The sequence below is a fragment of the Misgurnus anguillicaudatus genome, chromosome 22 (genome assembly GCF_027580225.2).
Source record: "Misgurnus anguillicaudatus chromosome 22, ASM2758022v2, whole genome shotgun sequence".
Lineage (NCBI taxonomy): Eukaryota > Metazoa > Chordata > Actinopteri > Cypriniformes > Cobitidae > Misgurnus > Misgurnus anguillicaudatus.
Window position 1 is genome coordinate 30,526,949 of NC_073358.2, and position 15,323 is coordinate 30,542,271.

The following is a 15,323-nucleotide window of genomic DNA, read 5'->3' on the forward strand; positions in this document are numbered from 1 at the left end:
GCTCACAAAATGAAAGCCTACCTCTGAATGTGGTCGAAAGTGGATGAGCCCAAAACGTTTTGAACACTGTTTAAACCTGTGTTTAGTCTAGTCCACTTGTAATCCGATCGACTAGAATGCATCTTAATCTTAGTGCATATAGCTGCATTCAGACTAGCAGTGACTAGCGCAGAGAGACGCGATCTCATTAATTTCAATGCCAGCTCGATGACACGAGTGACAGTGACCTTTGGCGACCAGATTGGGCATGTCCAGCCGAACGACAAATTTAAGAAAAGTTTAAAGCCTCATACATATTACGTGTGACTTTGTTACTGTGCCGCTCGTCTCTTTCAAATAGGTCGTTAGGGGAGTATCTAAATCTAGTTGTCATAAACAAATGATTAACGTCCACTCCAGTAACTGATTACAGATGGATGACAGGAACTCAACTGCTTTGCTCTCATTGGTAGTCACTTCAGAAAGTAGCTCATCATTTGTATAAAGTTAAACTTTTCTCAACCTTGTCTCAAATTTGACACACCCATTCAGAAGCCAACGGTCATTGTCAGTCGTGTCGCCAGAAGTCACCAAGCTTCCATTGAGGTGGATGAGGTCGCGTCGCACTGCTACTGCTAGTCTGAATGCAGCTTAACTTTGTGCAAATGATGAGTGATTTTCTGGAGCAACTACCAGTGAGAGCGAAGCAGTGGAGTTCATGTCATCCGTCTCTTATCAGTTACTGGAGTAGACGTTACTCATTTGTTTATGACAACCAGATTTAGAAACACCCCCAAACGACCTCTTGAAGAGACGAGCGACAAAATCGCTTATGTGAATGTACCTTTAGTCTTTTCACTTGTCAGGGCACCGGCAATCAAGTCTATTCCACTAGAGCAGTGTTCTTCAACCCTGCTCCTGGAGGACCCCCTTCCAGAAAGTTTTAGATGTCTCCATATTTAAAACACCTGAACCAACTCATCAGCCTCCTTCCAGAATGTCTTCCTAACAAGCTGATAAGTTAAAACAGGTGTGTTGATTAAGGAGACATCTAAAACATTCTGGAAGGAGGTCCTCCAGGACCAGGGTTGAAGAACACTGCACTAGAGTAATGCCTTAATAAATTCAACTGCGTTCCACATTTTAGTTGCTGCTTCCTCAAATCCGTTTCACTTGTCTAATTTAGAGTCCCTATAAATTAAACTCCATTTTGTTTTTGTTTTTACTACTTTGCATGATGCACTTCCACAACACGCTAAACAAAGCTTTTAGGTTATAAAAGCATTTTTTTAATATTAAAATGCACCAGAATACAAGAAAATGGTATCTACCCCAGTAAATATTTTAGAACCACCCACATTTTTTTGTTTCTGATGCCCATGTTTAGTACCAGACACACATTACAACTAAGCATTTTGTCGTCTTTTTATTAATGAGTTTTTTCTTAGTGGATATATGACTGGACTGTAATCTTTTATCCTACAGGTGGACCAAAGCTTATGCCTGATAAGAAAAAAGCTTAAAAGGAGTAAGTGTACGTAAACATTGATGCTTTTATCAGTGTGTTGACATTGCTATTTTACCCCTGGTTATTTGTTATAGTTCTATTGCTTATTTTTCTAACTACTTACAACAGTCACAAAGGTTAGACAGTCATAAAAGAAATGCATAGTGTAGACCATATGCAGAGTCTAATATAGGATTCAAATACTTCCTTGTGGGTAATAAATAACATTGACATCATAATTGTTAGGTAGATACTTTCTGTTTTTAGTCTTTTTGAATTACAGGCTAAGAAGGAACAGAAAAATCCATGATCAGATGCTGTAAATATCAACAGTGACCCACTGTGTTAGTTAAACTTTATGCCTATAGCCAAACATAATCTAAACATCATGCTAAAAATGAAATTCATCTGTTTGCTTTTTTGTTTTGTTGTTTCCTTAATAGGGCAAAGCAGACATTTTGGTGGACTGGGAGCCCTGTCCAGTATGGTATGTAATCTTCTGTTTGCTTGCTTTATCAATTAATGCATGCATCATTTATTTATTTATTTATTCACTTTAACTTTGTTTGTTTTTTATTTGGCTACAATAATTTTCTTATCTGAACTGTTTCACAAATGACAAAAAAGAAACTTATATTTATAAAAGACATGTTATAATTTGTGCTCCACACTTTCTCTTCTGTTTTAGTGATGAGATTTGGACCCATCCCTGGCAGCCAAAGGATTCTCTCCAAATTAATTAAAATAATTAAATAAAAATTGTATTACACTAAAATTCCATTTTGGTTTCTGACTATTTATTACATTTTTCTGTGCTGCATTTGAAGTCATATTTTCCTTCTGTAGTGGTAAAAGGTGGAAATGTTCAAGAAATTCAAGAAATGTGACGCATGGAGTTTCTTTATTCTTTATTCACCAGGAGCTTGAGCATTGCTATTCACCTCTTCATCACCACCACCACCAGTGTTTAGACTCCAATTGAGGATTCCTTTATATATCATGCATTTCTCTGCACCTACATGTGGTCAATTTGCCAAAGGCTGCATCATTTAAATTTGTTGTGCATCTCAATAATGCATTTGTTTGATCACTCTTTAAGCTTCTAGTAAATAACTAAGCAATAAATAAGCGTTTGGTCTCTTTTACCTGTATCTTTGTGAAGAGCCACAAATATTGCAAAAGATAATCCTTTTTGTTTTTACTATTCCATACATCATATTAATTCCAAACACAATATGACGGTGACATGGTTATGAAAAAGTAGAACAAAGAAATAACTTTGCCTTAGGTTGTTTTAAGTGGATGGTTTTGAAATGCCAATTAGAGATAATACTTATAAATATAGGCCACTTATCTGAATCACTATTATATACTAGCATTAAACCGTTTTTGTCACTAGTTAACAACTATTGTGAACTGAAAGTCTTTGTCTGGAGAGTAGACATTGCAGCTTTTGAAAGTATTTACTGTTTAATATAAGATCGCTATTTGAAGTGTACAGTACACCCGCCGACATTGACCTTGAATTCAGTTCGTAGGCTACTAGCTAAACTACCCCGAATGAACTGACATACTGCCGTGTTTTTCAACATGAACATGTAAATACAAAATAATAATTTATGTTTCGGCTGTTCAAACTAAAATATCGATGATTTATAAATAGTAAATCTGTATAACCATATTCACGCTTTGAAAACCGGAAGAACTACAAGTATTATGGCTGATTTGTACGCTTTGTACGAAGCTCTATGGCGCGTTACTCTGGATGTTGTAGTTTATAAGCACATTGGAGAAGGCTGAACGCTCTACAATATCACCAATAAACTGTCGTCCTCGCTATATAGTATATGTATGTTTTACCTGTAGTAGGTTATTGAAACGCATAGTATAAATACATTTTATAGCCCTAACCCTAATTCAAGTCTGAAGAACTTCAAATATGGACACCGATTTGCATGCTTAGTAAAAAGTTCAAGGGCGTGTCTCTGCTGGGAATTGTAGTCTTTAAATACATTGGTATATTCACCATATTTAGAAAGTGGTAATATAAAACTGATGGTACTTCTAGGGGTTTTAAGGGGTGGGGAAAACATTAGTGTTGTCAGATTTTAAAAGTCTAATTGTTAAATGGGTGAAAATTGCTTATGGGCTATTTGTACTGCACTTTTGGATGGTGTCCATTAGTGACTATACTCATGTGATAAGTGAGGTCCAGAACTGTGTATAACTATTGGTCTCACATCTGTAGACATTCTTGTTGCTGGATTATAAGCTTTCAACAATGGTAAAATGTTAAGGTTCAAGGGTCAGAATTTAGAAAGCATGAGTCATGTAGAATCTTTACACTCACATATGTTACTCCCCAGGTCAAGACCTTTCCAAGGATGCATTTGGTATAGCTCTATAATAAAATGTTTTTTTTTCCTCATTTCACTGATTCAAGCTGTCCCTGGCCTAGTTCAGAGAGCACTTCGAAGGCCTATTATATACACAAATAAACACAAAGCTTCATTTTTATTTAGTTATTTTATGTAGAAATAGTGCCCAAATTAGTTTGAGTTCTTCAATATGTTTAGTCGTGTGACAAAGTTTTAATTCTCATAATTTCTTGGACATGACTTTGCATGCATAGCTTCACAGAATCCTTTGAAAAGAAACTATTTGACATGGCCTGAATTATTACCTTATTTGGATAATGACATCCAAGATCTATGTTGTCTGCCTTAACCAGTGGTTTTCAATCTTGTCCCAGGTGACCCACGGCTATGCATAATTTCTAGGTCTATCTTAACTGACAAACCAATTTCTGTTTATGGATCTCTCCATAATCTCAGAGCTGATGATCTGAAACCCAGGTGATCCACTCCTCTGCACATTTTGCATGTCTCCCTTATCTGATTTAGATCATCATTAAGGGAGAGATCCATTTACAAATCTGGGTTCTGGGTGTGTCAGTTAAGGAAAACATACAAAATATGCAGAGCTGTGGGTCCTACTGATCTAGTTTGAGCTCTACCACTGCTAGAACACTTCTGCTAGAATCATTACATCATCAAATATAAGCAAAAGCAAGCGGTTTGAAGATAAGTAAAATATATGCCTTAAAGGAAGCGTCACCAGTCTTGCTCCTGGAGGGCTAGTGTCTTTGCAGAGTTTAGCTCCAGCCCTTCAGGTGTGTTTGATTAGGGTTGGGGCTAAACTCTGCAGAGACACCGAGCCATCAGGAGCAGGATTGTTGACCCCTGCCTTAAAGCATGGGTCCCCAACCTTTTTGTGAGCAAGGGCTACCACAATGGATAAAACAATTCTGCAGGGCCACTTTTTTTAAAATAGTCTACTAAAAACTTTTTTGTATTACTTGATTTTTATTTTATTTTACTTGTTAATGTTTTATAATAGTTTAAAATGTTAACGTACATAAAAGAAGCCAAGCTAATATAAAAATATGTAATAAATAAATAGTCCTGTTTAATAAATTAATTAAAAACAGGCTATTAGTAGAGTGTGCTTTGACAATTCACAAGGCAACCTTGTTGGAGACCAATGCATGCATTAAAGCAGGAGTGGGCATTCCTGGTCCTGGAGGGCTACTGTCCTGCAAAGTTTAGCTCCAACCATAATCAAACACACCTGAAAAACCCTAATCAAAGGCTGCAATCAAAGGTTTGATTAAGGTTGGCGCTAAACTTTGCAGGACAGTAGCCCTCCAGGACCAGGAATGCCCACCCCTGCTTTAAAGTAATGCATTTATTGTATAATGCAGTCTGTTGTCAAATTAACCAAGATCGCCCATATAAATACGCATAATCACATTTTGTTTTTAACTAACAATGTATGAACAAGTAAAAACATAATATGTTCATGTTTAGAAACACTTTATTTTTTGTCTTTCACAATAAAAGCAGTGAAAATACATGAAATGCAAATTTGTCAATCAAGCCATAAGGCTGAATTTAATAACACTAAACTGTTAAGTACACTTGAAAACAACCAGCAGAACAGGGGAATAAAGTTATCTATCAAATGTAGTAATACACAATATAAGTATAATCATAAAATATAAATGTAGTGTATTTTTCTTTTGCATACTATAGTGCTTAATGTACAGTGTGCTTATAAGAACAGAACTGATAGTGACAGACACATGGCCAACAAATTATCCATCTTTAAGAAAGAATTTATGATGTTTATCTTCAATGGTGCACAACAGTTATATCCTATAATACACTCAATCAAGTAGAGTTTTCACAGTTTGGCCTAAATGTGGTAATAAAGGTCAAAAGGTCAGCAAAGTCATCCTGATGAATGTGCTTACAATATTTCATACCAACTTACCCGTTATAAAACTTTTACTTTATTATCAATGATTATTCTGATTGGCTGAGCTCTGTTCAAAGCCATTGTAAAACACACCAATTACCTTACTGCATAACATCGATATTACTGCACCAATGCAAGTACATAAACACAATAAAGCACAAAAAGCAGTGTTTTAACATTGAGTTTGTGATGTGGCTAACAATGCCCATTAGCAACTTTAAAAACACAAATTATGAATACACTAGCCAAATATAACATCAGTTCAATTATTACATCTGATAATATCATACAATTGTTACACCTATATTGAGATGTTTGTTCATATTTAAGGAGCATCAACGTGCTAAATAACATGCTTGATAATCTAGACACAGGTTGAACATTTCAACAATATAGGATGCATACAGATAATAATGTAGTTAGCATACTAACACTACACAGATATATGCCAAGTCCATTTCCTTAAACGCAGTCCTTTGTGCAGTTTCTATCTGGGAAAGCAAGAGGTAGAAAAAGAATGTTAAGTTCAGCTGTTTTAGGTGTGTAAAGCATTATTAATTACACAAAAATGTGATTTCATGTAAAAATAATGGGGAAATTCCATCAATGCAGCTAAGGAAAGCTGTGCTCACTTGAAAAAGCCTTGCTTAAATTAACATTGTCAGTGAAATGGCTTGAGCCTACAGTTAAAGTCAGTGTAATATAGCAATTACAAGTCCATGTTGACTTTAACCGAGCCAGAATAGGTATATAGTGTGCTCGTGCACATAAGGTGCCCTGAAGAGTTAAGTACATTTAACGTTTTTAGTCAAACAGACACAGCTGTTCCTCAAACAAATAAACGAATTGTTCCCCACTTTCTTTCGTCCAAAACTTGAACCAGCCAATAGTTGACTTAGTTGAATAGTCACTTGACCAGTTGACTCTGTTACAAGCTGACTGTGTGTTGAAACCTTCTAAAACCAGAAGCTGGCGAATTGACAAGCTGTGTTGCAGCAACCCCATTAGCTGGCTTGAGTAGAGCTGAGATGAGCCAGTTCATGTTGCTGCAACTTCCCCCTGTAACTTTTAAAACAGCTTGGTCTTGTTGTGAATCTTTGATCTGAACTGGGCTTAAGCCACAGTAATGGAACAGAACTCCCACTTAAATTTGTGAGACTTATCAAAAATCTTTTCCTTTATCCACTTTGATGGAATAGCCTCTGGTCAATTTTTGAGAACAAACATACATACAAATAAATAAATAAATAAATAAAATACCTAAATTATGTTTTCATCCTCGCTGGTATCTGGACTGCTGAGGTCACTTTGATCTTCTTCTTCAACATGTAGAAGGACAGAGACCTCAAGACCTAATGCAGTCTTGTATTGTTGAAGGACGACTTGCAACCCTTCTGACACCACTGACGATCTTCTTCTTAAGAGACAGCAAACTCCTTCATTTCCCTTGTCTAAAATACAAATGAGATTACATTAAAGACAAACTAACTTGATATTAACTTTGCTTTTTGAGGCCAAAAAACTTCAATAGAATAAAACAATTTCACCCATTTAAATCTACATACAAGAATGGCTGTCATTTTTCTGTGCATTGTTGCAATGGTACCCGGCTAGATGATTCTATATAAACCGAGGCAACATGATGGATCACTGAGGTAATTTAATGCAGAAAGACCAAAACCAGAAAAAAAACACATTTTGTGTTTCAGCCAATGTCTGATAGGTCCTTTTGGTTAACCGTTTTCATCTTCAATATAGTTGTGCTTAAGTACACAGCAAAATTGGACAGTAAAAATTTCAGTGTTAAACATTTCTGACTTGAATTGAACACCTAAAGAGTAAATTTAACATATTCAGAGTAAATTGTTGTTCAGAGTTGGAGTTAATTGACAGAGTTAATAATGCCAGTTTCCTTACTATGCGTTCACACCGCCACCGACGAGAGCGTTAATGTGGCCGGAAGTCAGAGAAAACATTCGGCGGCAACCAATCAGAAGGTGGAAAAGGATTCTGTAGAACGTATTCGAGTGTCCGCTACTCTTTTTCTATAGCGTTGTTTGCAGGGCAGCCAGAGTGTTTTTTTTAGCAGTCTCCATCAGCGTTGTGAACGTACAGTTAGAGATGCAATTACAGTCCACCCACACATTTCAGTCTTCCGTTTGGGCTGGTCCCCTGTCATTTAGTGAAACTAAATTATTTAAACTCATTTTTAATGCTTCGATTTTAACTGTAATGAACTTTTATAAACTTTTTGTGTTTGTTGTCCTTCAACCCTAGTTAAACTAACACTGCTGGGTTATATATATATATATATAGTCCCAATATTAAAGTGTGTTAAAAAGTAACACTGATGAAGATCTGCAATCTTTTACTTTATTCTCTCTATCACCATCTCTGTGTTATGTGTTATTTTCTTAACCCAGGTTTAGATGTTGACTGTTTCCTTTAAAGCACACACTCCAAAATGGCATGTTTTTGCTCGCACTTACAAAGTGGCAATTTTAACATGCTATAATAAATTATCTGTGGTGTACTTTAAGCTAAAACTTCACATTTGTAATCTGGGGACACCAAACATTTATTTTACACAATAAAAAATGTCGTAATGTGACCCCTTTAACACTTTTGTGAGTTAAAGAAACTGGCATTGTGTTAAATATTTAACTGTGTTTAACTAGTACTACCTAAATCACAGTCTAGCAAAGCCGTATTTGTTGTGAACAACTATAATGCCTATTTTATTATGTACAAGCCAAATGACCATGGTAAACAGAGCAATAACCGTTCTACTCCATCCAAGTTCAGAGACTGAGGGTGACTTCTTTATTCAAACTTTGAATGGACAGGATTTTTATTTAACTTACCCTCCTCAGCCATCTTGTTCTTGAGAGCCACTGCCAGGCTCTGCACACATGTGTAGTCTTGTGCCATCTCCAACACCACAATGCCCCTTTCCTCTTGCAGTCACATTGTCAACATCACTTGGTCATGCAATCGTTTCTTGACTGAAATGTTTGCTAAGAATCAATAACAGTTATATGTTAATTTGAGACAATATTGCATAATAGCATTATGCATACTTTTTACAAACTGATACATAATAAGCAAACACCAATAAATTAAATGAATATTTTAACACTGACTATGTTGCATGCTTTTGTTCAGAATACTCTATAAAGCAAAACTGTAAATAAATTCTTGACATACCACTGCCATTAAGGTCACACGGCCATATCTGAGACACACTGCTCTCTCCAGTGAGGGAATGCTCCACCAAAGCTAGGTCAATGATGTTTGTGGCAGAGTCTAGTACAAGATCATTGTATTTCTGTATCTCCTGAAGAAGGAGCTTTTTGTCCTCTGCCAGCTTACTTCGAAGGCGGTGGCGAAGCATGCTGCTGTGTAGAAAGACATGTACAGGGGTTTGTGAACTGTTCACCAAGAAAAAAATGTTACAAGCAAAAGGGAAAGCAGCAATTGAATTTTATGCAAAAATTACAATTTAGATTGACAAAGAGGTAACTGAAAGATCCATTTAGGGGAGGAAGCTTTGTCCACTCCTGCTCCTGGAGGGCCGGTGTCTCTGCAGAGTTTTATTCCAACCCTAATCAAACACACCTGATCCAGCTAATCAAGGTCTTACTAGGCAGACTAGATACTTTGAGGCAGGTGTGTTGAGGGAAGTTTTAGCTAAACTCTGCAGGACACAGGCCCTCCAGGACCGACTTTGGACACCCCTGTCTTAGGAGGTTAAGAAATAGATGATAAGCCTACCATATTTGGCACTTGTTTAATATCAAACTGAAAAATTCAGATAGTAGTGGGAAGAATATTGGTCTCGCTTACCACCAGCTGCCCATTCTTTCACATCAGAAAGCCATTGTGACGGCACTTCATCTTTGCAATGTAGCTTTGTTTTTAGTTCTGCTAGCCTTGCAGTCTCGTGCTGGATGTCTGTTATTCAATAATCAGGATTGTTGTACATTGTACAATTAACATCAGGCAAAATGCACACAACAACTAAAAGACACACAAAACATTTATATATATATAAAAAAAAAACTTACTTTCACATATATTGTGGAAAGTGCCTGATGTAGAGAGATACTTTTTTTATGGTTCCAGCCCATTGCATGCAATGTAAGCATGTCCACCGGTGCTGTTGAAAGAAAATAATGAGGGTATGATGCTCAATATAAAAAGTATGCAAAAATCTTACAAACACTCTGATCACCTGCTTTGGACATATATTTGGTTGTACGGGCACAACGTGAAAGGTAGCTGTTCACTTGCTCCACTCACCGGTGGTTGTCCCTGTTCCTTCCTGGTTCCTACCACTTCATTTAATCTGTGAATAAATGGTGGAAGACTAATTTAAGAATTCAAGACTAATTCAATTCAAATACATTTTATTTATATAGCCCAATATCACATTTGTCCTCAAAGGGCTTTTACAACCTGTACAAGAAATGGTTATGCCAAAAAGAATCTAAATAGTGTAGTCAAGCCATTAACTTCTATTTCTTATGAATGTACATTACACATGTACGTATGAAGCAAAAATATTATACATACCTCACACGTTGTAGCGTGGCTCAAGCATGCATGACATTAAGGAAAGGTTTCATTGAGGTCAGCTCCTGAAGATCAGGAAGGACACTAGCAACTTTCTTCAAGTATGGCCAATATTTGCAAGCCACAGTCTATGAAACACACAACAAACACAACAAATCAAATTAAAGTGATGGTGTCATACAATACAGTATATGGCATTTATTCCTAATTTGATTTAGGAGTACTTGGTAGGCAAAAGTAGAAATCAACTCCGAACAAGATTTTTTGTGTAACAACTATTTTGTCAAGTTATGATTAAAACTTGCATTTTCAGTGCTTTTTGTATGGTGTTGACAAATCTAGACACCGCACTGTCTTCAGCCACAAAAGGCCCCTCAAAAAAGAAAACAAAAAACAGGAACACCAGAGCTAAGAAAGAAAAATAGGAAATCCATCAATTAAAGTAAATAAATAAACCAATAAAAATACTGGAATAAAGACCACCTTCTGTTTCGGCAAAAGCGATATAGCTTTCTGTTTCGATCTGCTGAAGCAGCCAACAATTCTAGCGTTCAGGCTGGGCAGGTGAAAGGAGCACCACACCAGAGCTGGTCTGATTCAAATGAAGCGTATGAAAACTCCAAGAAGCTGCATTGCAGTGCATCGCCGTTGATATATCCAAACTGGAAGATATATAGAATGAAACAGTAATTGTGATATTGTCTGCTTATGGAGTTTTGAATAAAATGATAACATTTACACTTACTCTTCTTCCACACTTCGTGCAATGCTCCAGCAGCTTTCCGAAGGCTTGTCTGGAAAATCTTGGAGAGATGACCTTGAGTTCTTGAAAGGAGATCAGGAGGTCCAGTGTGTAAAGTGTTGTGTTGTTTATTGAAGCTGGCCAATATCCACTCCTCAGAAGGTCTTTCAGGTCTGGGGTCCTTTGCTGTTTGCATGTTTAACAGACATACAGTGGCTGAGGCAAGTCAAAACGCCCTTGGAAAAAAAACATTTACCACATACTATTTTAAAACAGTTAGTTCATTCTGCACATTGTGAATGTTTAAGAGACATCTTATAAGTTTCTATAATCCCAGTATAGCACTCCTTCTGCCTAACTTCTCGAGTAGTATCATTTGCTAACTCACCAAATTGCTTTGCAACAGCTAACATTTTTTGTTTGTCTGCAGAGAACAAAAATATAAAGATATCTGTCTTTGTTTCGATTAATAACGATACCATGTGTGTAGCCAGGTTGAAGTCCAGGGAAGTGAGAACTGATGAATGATGAACATATCTAAAATCACAAAATAAATAAATAATAACTAAACATAAATTGCATGCAGTTGACCCCCATTTAGACTCCCACAACAGGCCTTGCTCACGATGCCCTACTTGGATTGTAATGTGCTATACAATGCACTTTGACTCTACTGGAAAGTACAATGCCACAGCATTGAAAACATCAAAACATAGTGTGAAAAACATCAAATCTAAAATGGAAATCTAAACTGTGAATTGGTTTTACCATTGATGGTAATTAAAATGATTGGTTTGCCTGAAAGCATTATTACGTTTGTGCGTTTACAACAGTGGTATGTCATCTTGCCGACTGCCAAAAAGAAAGAAAACCACTAGTTTAGATTACCTGTTACTCGCTGCAGACACATAAAAACATCAAAATTAGGGCTTTTTTGAGAACATACCTTGTGTTGAGTGCAATATCCATCTTCCGCTTTAATGATGCATTTGGTTGGACGGATGGCTACAAAAAAACTATTAATTACACATTCCCTATTGTGGAGTGGCTGTTTTTTGTGACGTAATACATCACGGTCCACACAGAACCACTCTCTGCACCTAGGGAGAAAAATAAATTAACATTATTCTAGGTGAATAACTCATATAAAAATAATACACTAAACCAAACTATTCAAGATTTAGTTGGATTCTAGGTTTGATTTTTTTTGTATAGGATTGCATAGTGGCTCAATGTTTAGCACTATCACCTCACAGCAAGAAGGTCCTAGATTTAATTTTCTCTTAAATGTGTTTTTATCTGGTTTCTCAAATCCCCCCCAAAAACATGCATCTTAAACCATAAAGCAGGGCACTGTGCATTAATTCTTAGCAAGCATACTTTAAGTAATTAAAGTTTAATATTATTGACTAAATAAAATTAAACTCAAATTAATCAATGCGATTTACCAAATTCCTCATGAGGATTTAGTTTTGCTGAGGGTACAGTTAAGTGGAAACTCCACAATGGATGACAGGAAGCACTCAACCTGTAAAAGTCACTGTAACAGTACACAGAACAGGTTAGGCTATCACTACATACATGATATTTTTCAACATATATACAGAACTGTTTATGAAATCAGATGTATTTCTGTTAAGGGTTTGGTAAAGACATAACGAAGTACTTGACATGATAGTATACTTAAGTGTTATACTCTATTTCTTATGTGTTTTGTCATATTTAAATGTTTTAAACTGTTAATACTCAAATACAATTACAATGTTATTCCGTAATTTGATTTGGTCCACCATTTACATTTCAATTCCTACAAATCTGAAATAATTCAGATATACCCTGTAGCTGAGGCTTGGCGTAACCCTCCTTGCCTCCCCCTCGGCTTGCCCCAGCCAACAAAGATCCTGTTAGAGGTCTGTGAAGGGTCTCTTCTAGGGCATAAACGTTTCGTCTCCACAGCTGCTCTGTGTGTGTTGAAGTGAATATTTCTTGTAAGACTAATAAAGGTACAGGACGTGAAAGACATGCAACAACTAAAAGGAAACACAGCATAAGTATTGAAACACCTAAATGAGCCTTGGCATAGATTCTCCAAGTCTCTGAAACTCAGGGGATGAAACCTCTCTTTTCCAAAATATATTACCTTATTAAAACATGCCACGGAACATTATAGGATGTTAGTTGCTAAATAAGTTGCTATTACAATATACCGTATTAAATCTTCAACACTCATCTCTTTTCCATATTTATCATTTTTATTTTAAGTTGTCACACATCCATTATGTTTAAGTATAAACTAACAGGTAAATAAAAACTCTAACCTTGGCTTCAGCTAGAATGTGGTCATGGTTCAGCTCAAGAGCCATGAGCCTCCCCTCTTGGTAGTGGGGATCCTGTTTGTGAGGGGTATATCTGGTGGCCATTGCAAAGCAGACAAAGACAGAAAGACAAACACACAGCTGGACAGACAGGTACAACAGATGCAGTATATATAGAGATAGGTTGCAAGTTAAGAAAGAACCATGAATTTGAAAAAAAAAAGTTAAACCATGTTTGGTTTAGTAAAACCATTTTGCAAATAATCGATACACAAACCGTAGTTACTACACTTTTACCACAAAAACATGGTTAATTTTCGTACGGCTATGGCAATGTCAGCGTAATGCCAAAAGAAAGGCGTGAATTATAACATTTAAACAAATAGTGAACTTTAAACGAAAGCATCGTGACTTACCTGGACAATGATTTTCGCGTATGAGAGAATCCCTGTCAATTACGAGTACCGAAGAAGAAATCACCCAATAGCAAAGAGGACTGGCTCAGATTCCATAGCAACGAAGGCAGAGAGGATTCTGGGAAATGCAGGCGTCCGAAACTGACTTATTATTTTTTTTACAATCAAAGTAGAAACAATCAAAATTGATGGCCATAACATCGTATTGTTGAATTATCAAGCACACGTTAGTATTCATGTGTTGAGAAAATATTGTGATCTGCAGCGGGCCCACATGTAGTTTTAGCTGGTGCCTTCACCATAGTAGATGTCGATAAGGCTCATGGGTACTGTAGTATTAATTCTTGTATTTGACACACGAAACCGATCAAAAAAAATCAATATTATAGGATAAACATCTCCTGATTAAATGTTGAGTAAAGTAGCGCTTAAAGTGTAATCAATTAATGACAAATAAAGTAAAACAATCCCTGGTATATACTATTGCGATACATTAGATTAAATTCGTGCTTATAAACACGAAAAAAATAATAGGACAAAAAAACGTGGTGCAGGCACGAAAAATACTTCCTATTGAAATACATTAGATTGAAAGTCGTTCTGACTGGCACGAAAAAAAGGGGAAAATCGTGTCCATGGACACGAATCGATTAAATTACACGAACTGCCTTGGGTATATCTTAATTAAACATACAGCAAATATACAGTCCTGTAAACATGTCATTTTAATGTAGAACAATATATATTTAAAGAGAAACTTAAAGAGAGAGAAATTCGTGATCCCGCTTCAGACAAGGGATTCTACCCCACGAAAATGTAGTGACCGCACCAATGAATTAACAGCCGCACGCTACTGCAAAATACACATTTGAACAATAAAATCAATCGCCTAAAACATACTTTGCAGCGCAGGCATGAATACCCCCATTACGTCAAAATCCAAAGATGAGGGATTTGGATTCAAATATCGGACGACCCTTCTACGTTGTCAAGCGACGAATTGGGGGGTACCCTCAACGTCAGCTTATAGACGTGAGGGGGAATGACCAACTGTGCGTGATCGAAAATAATAAAATATCTACGTTAATTAAGGCATGTTTTAAACACACAGCAAATACAGCCCTGTAAATATGTCATTTTATTGTATACCAAATATATCTATATAAAAAGAGAGAGAAAAGTCGTGATACACCGATTCAGAAGGCTTTCCGCTCCACGAAAATGTTTGGTCACCGCATCAATAATGATTGTAACCGTTTATGCGCCGCACGCTTGTGCAAAATGCACATTTGCAGCATAAAATCAATCGCCTAAAACCATATTGCGCAGGCAAACCGATAAACCCATTTCGTCAAAATTCAAAGATGAGGGGTTTGCATTCAAATCTATAGGACGACCCTCTACGTTTTCAAGCGACGAATAGGGGGTACCCTCAACGTCCGCTATGGACGTGAGGGGGTCATGACCAA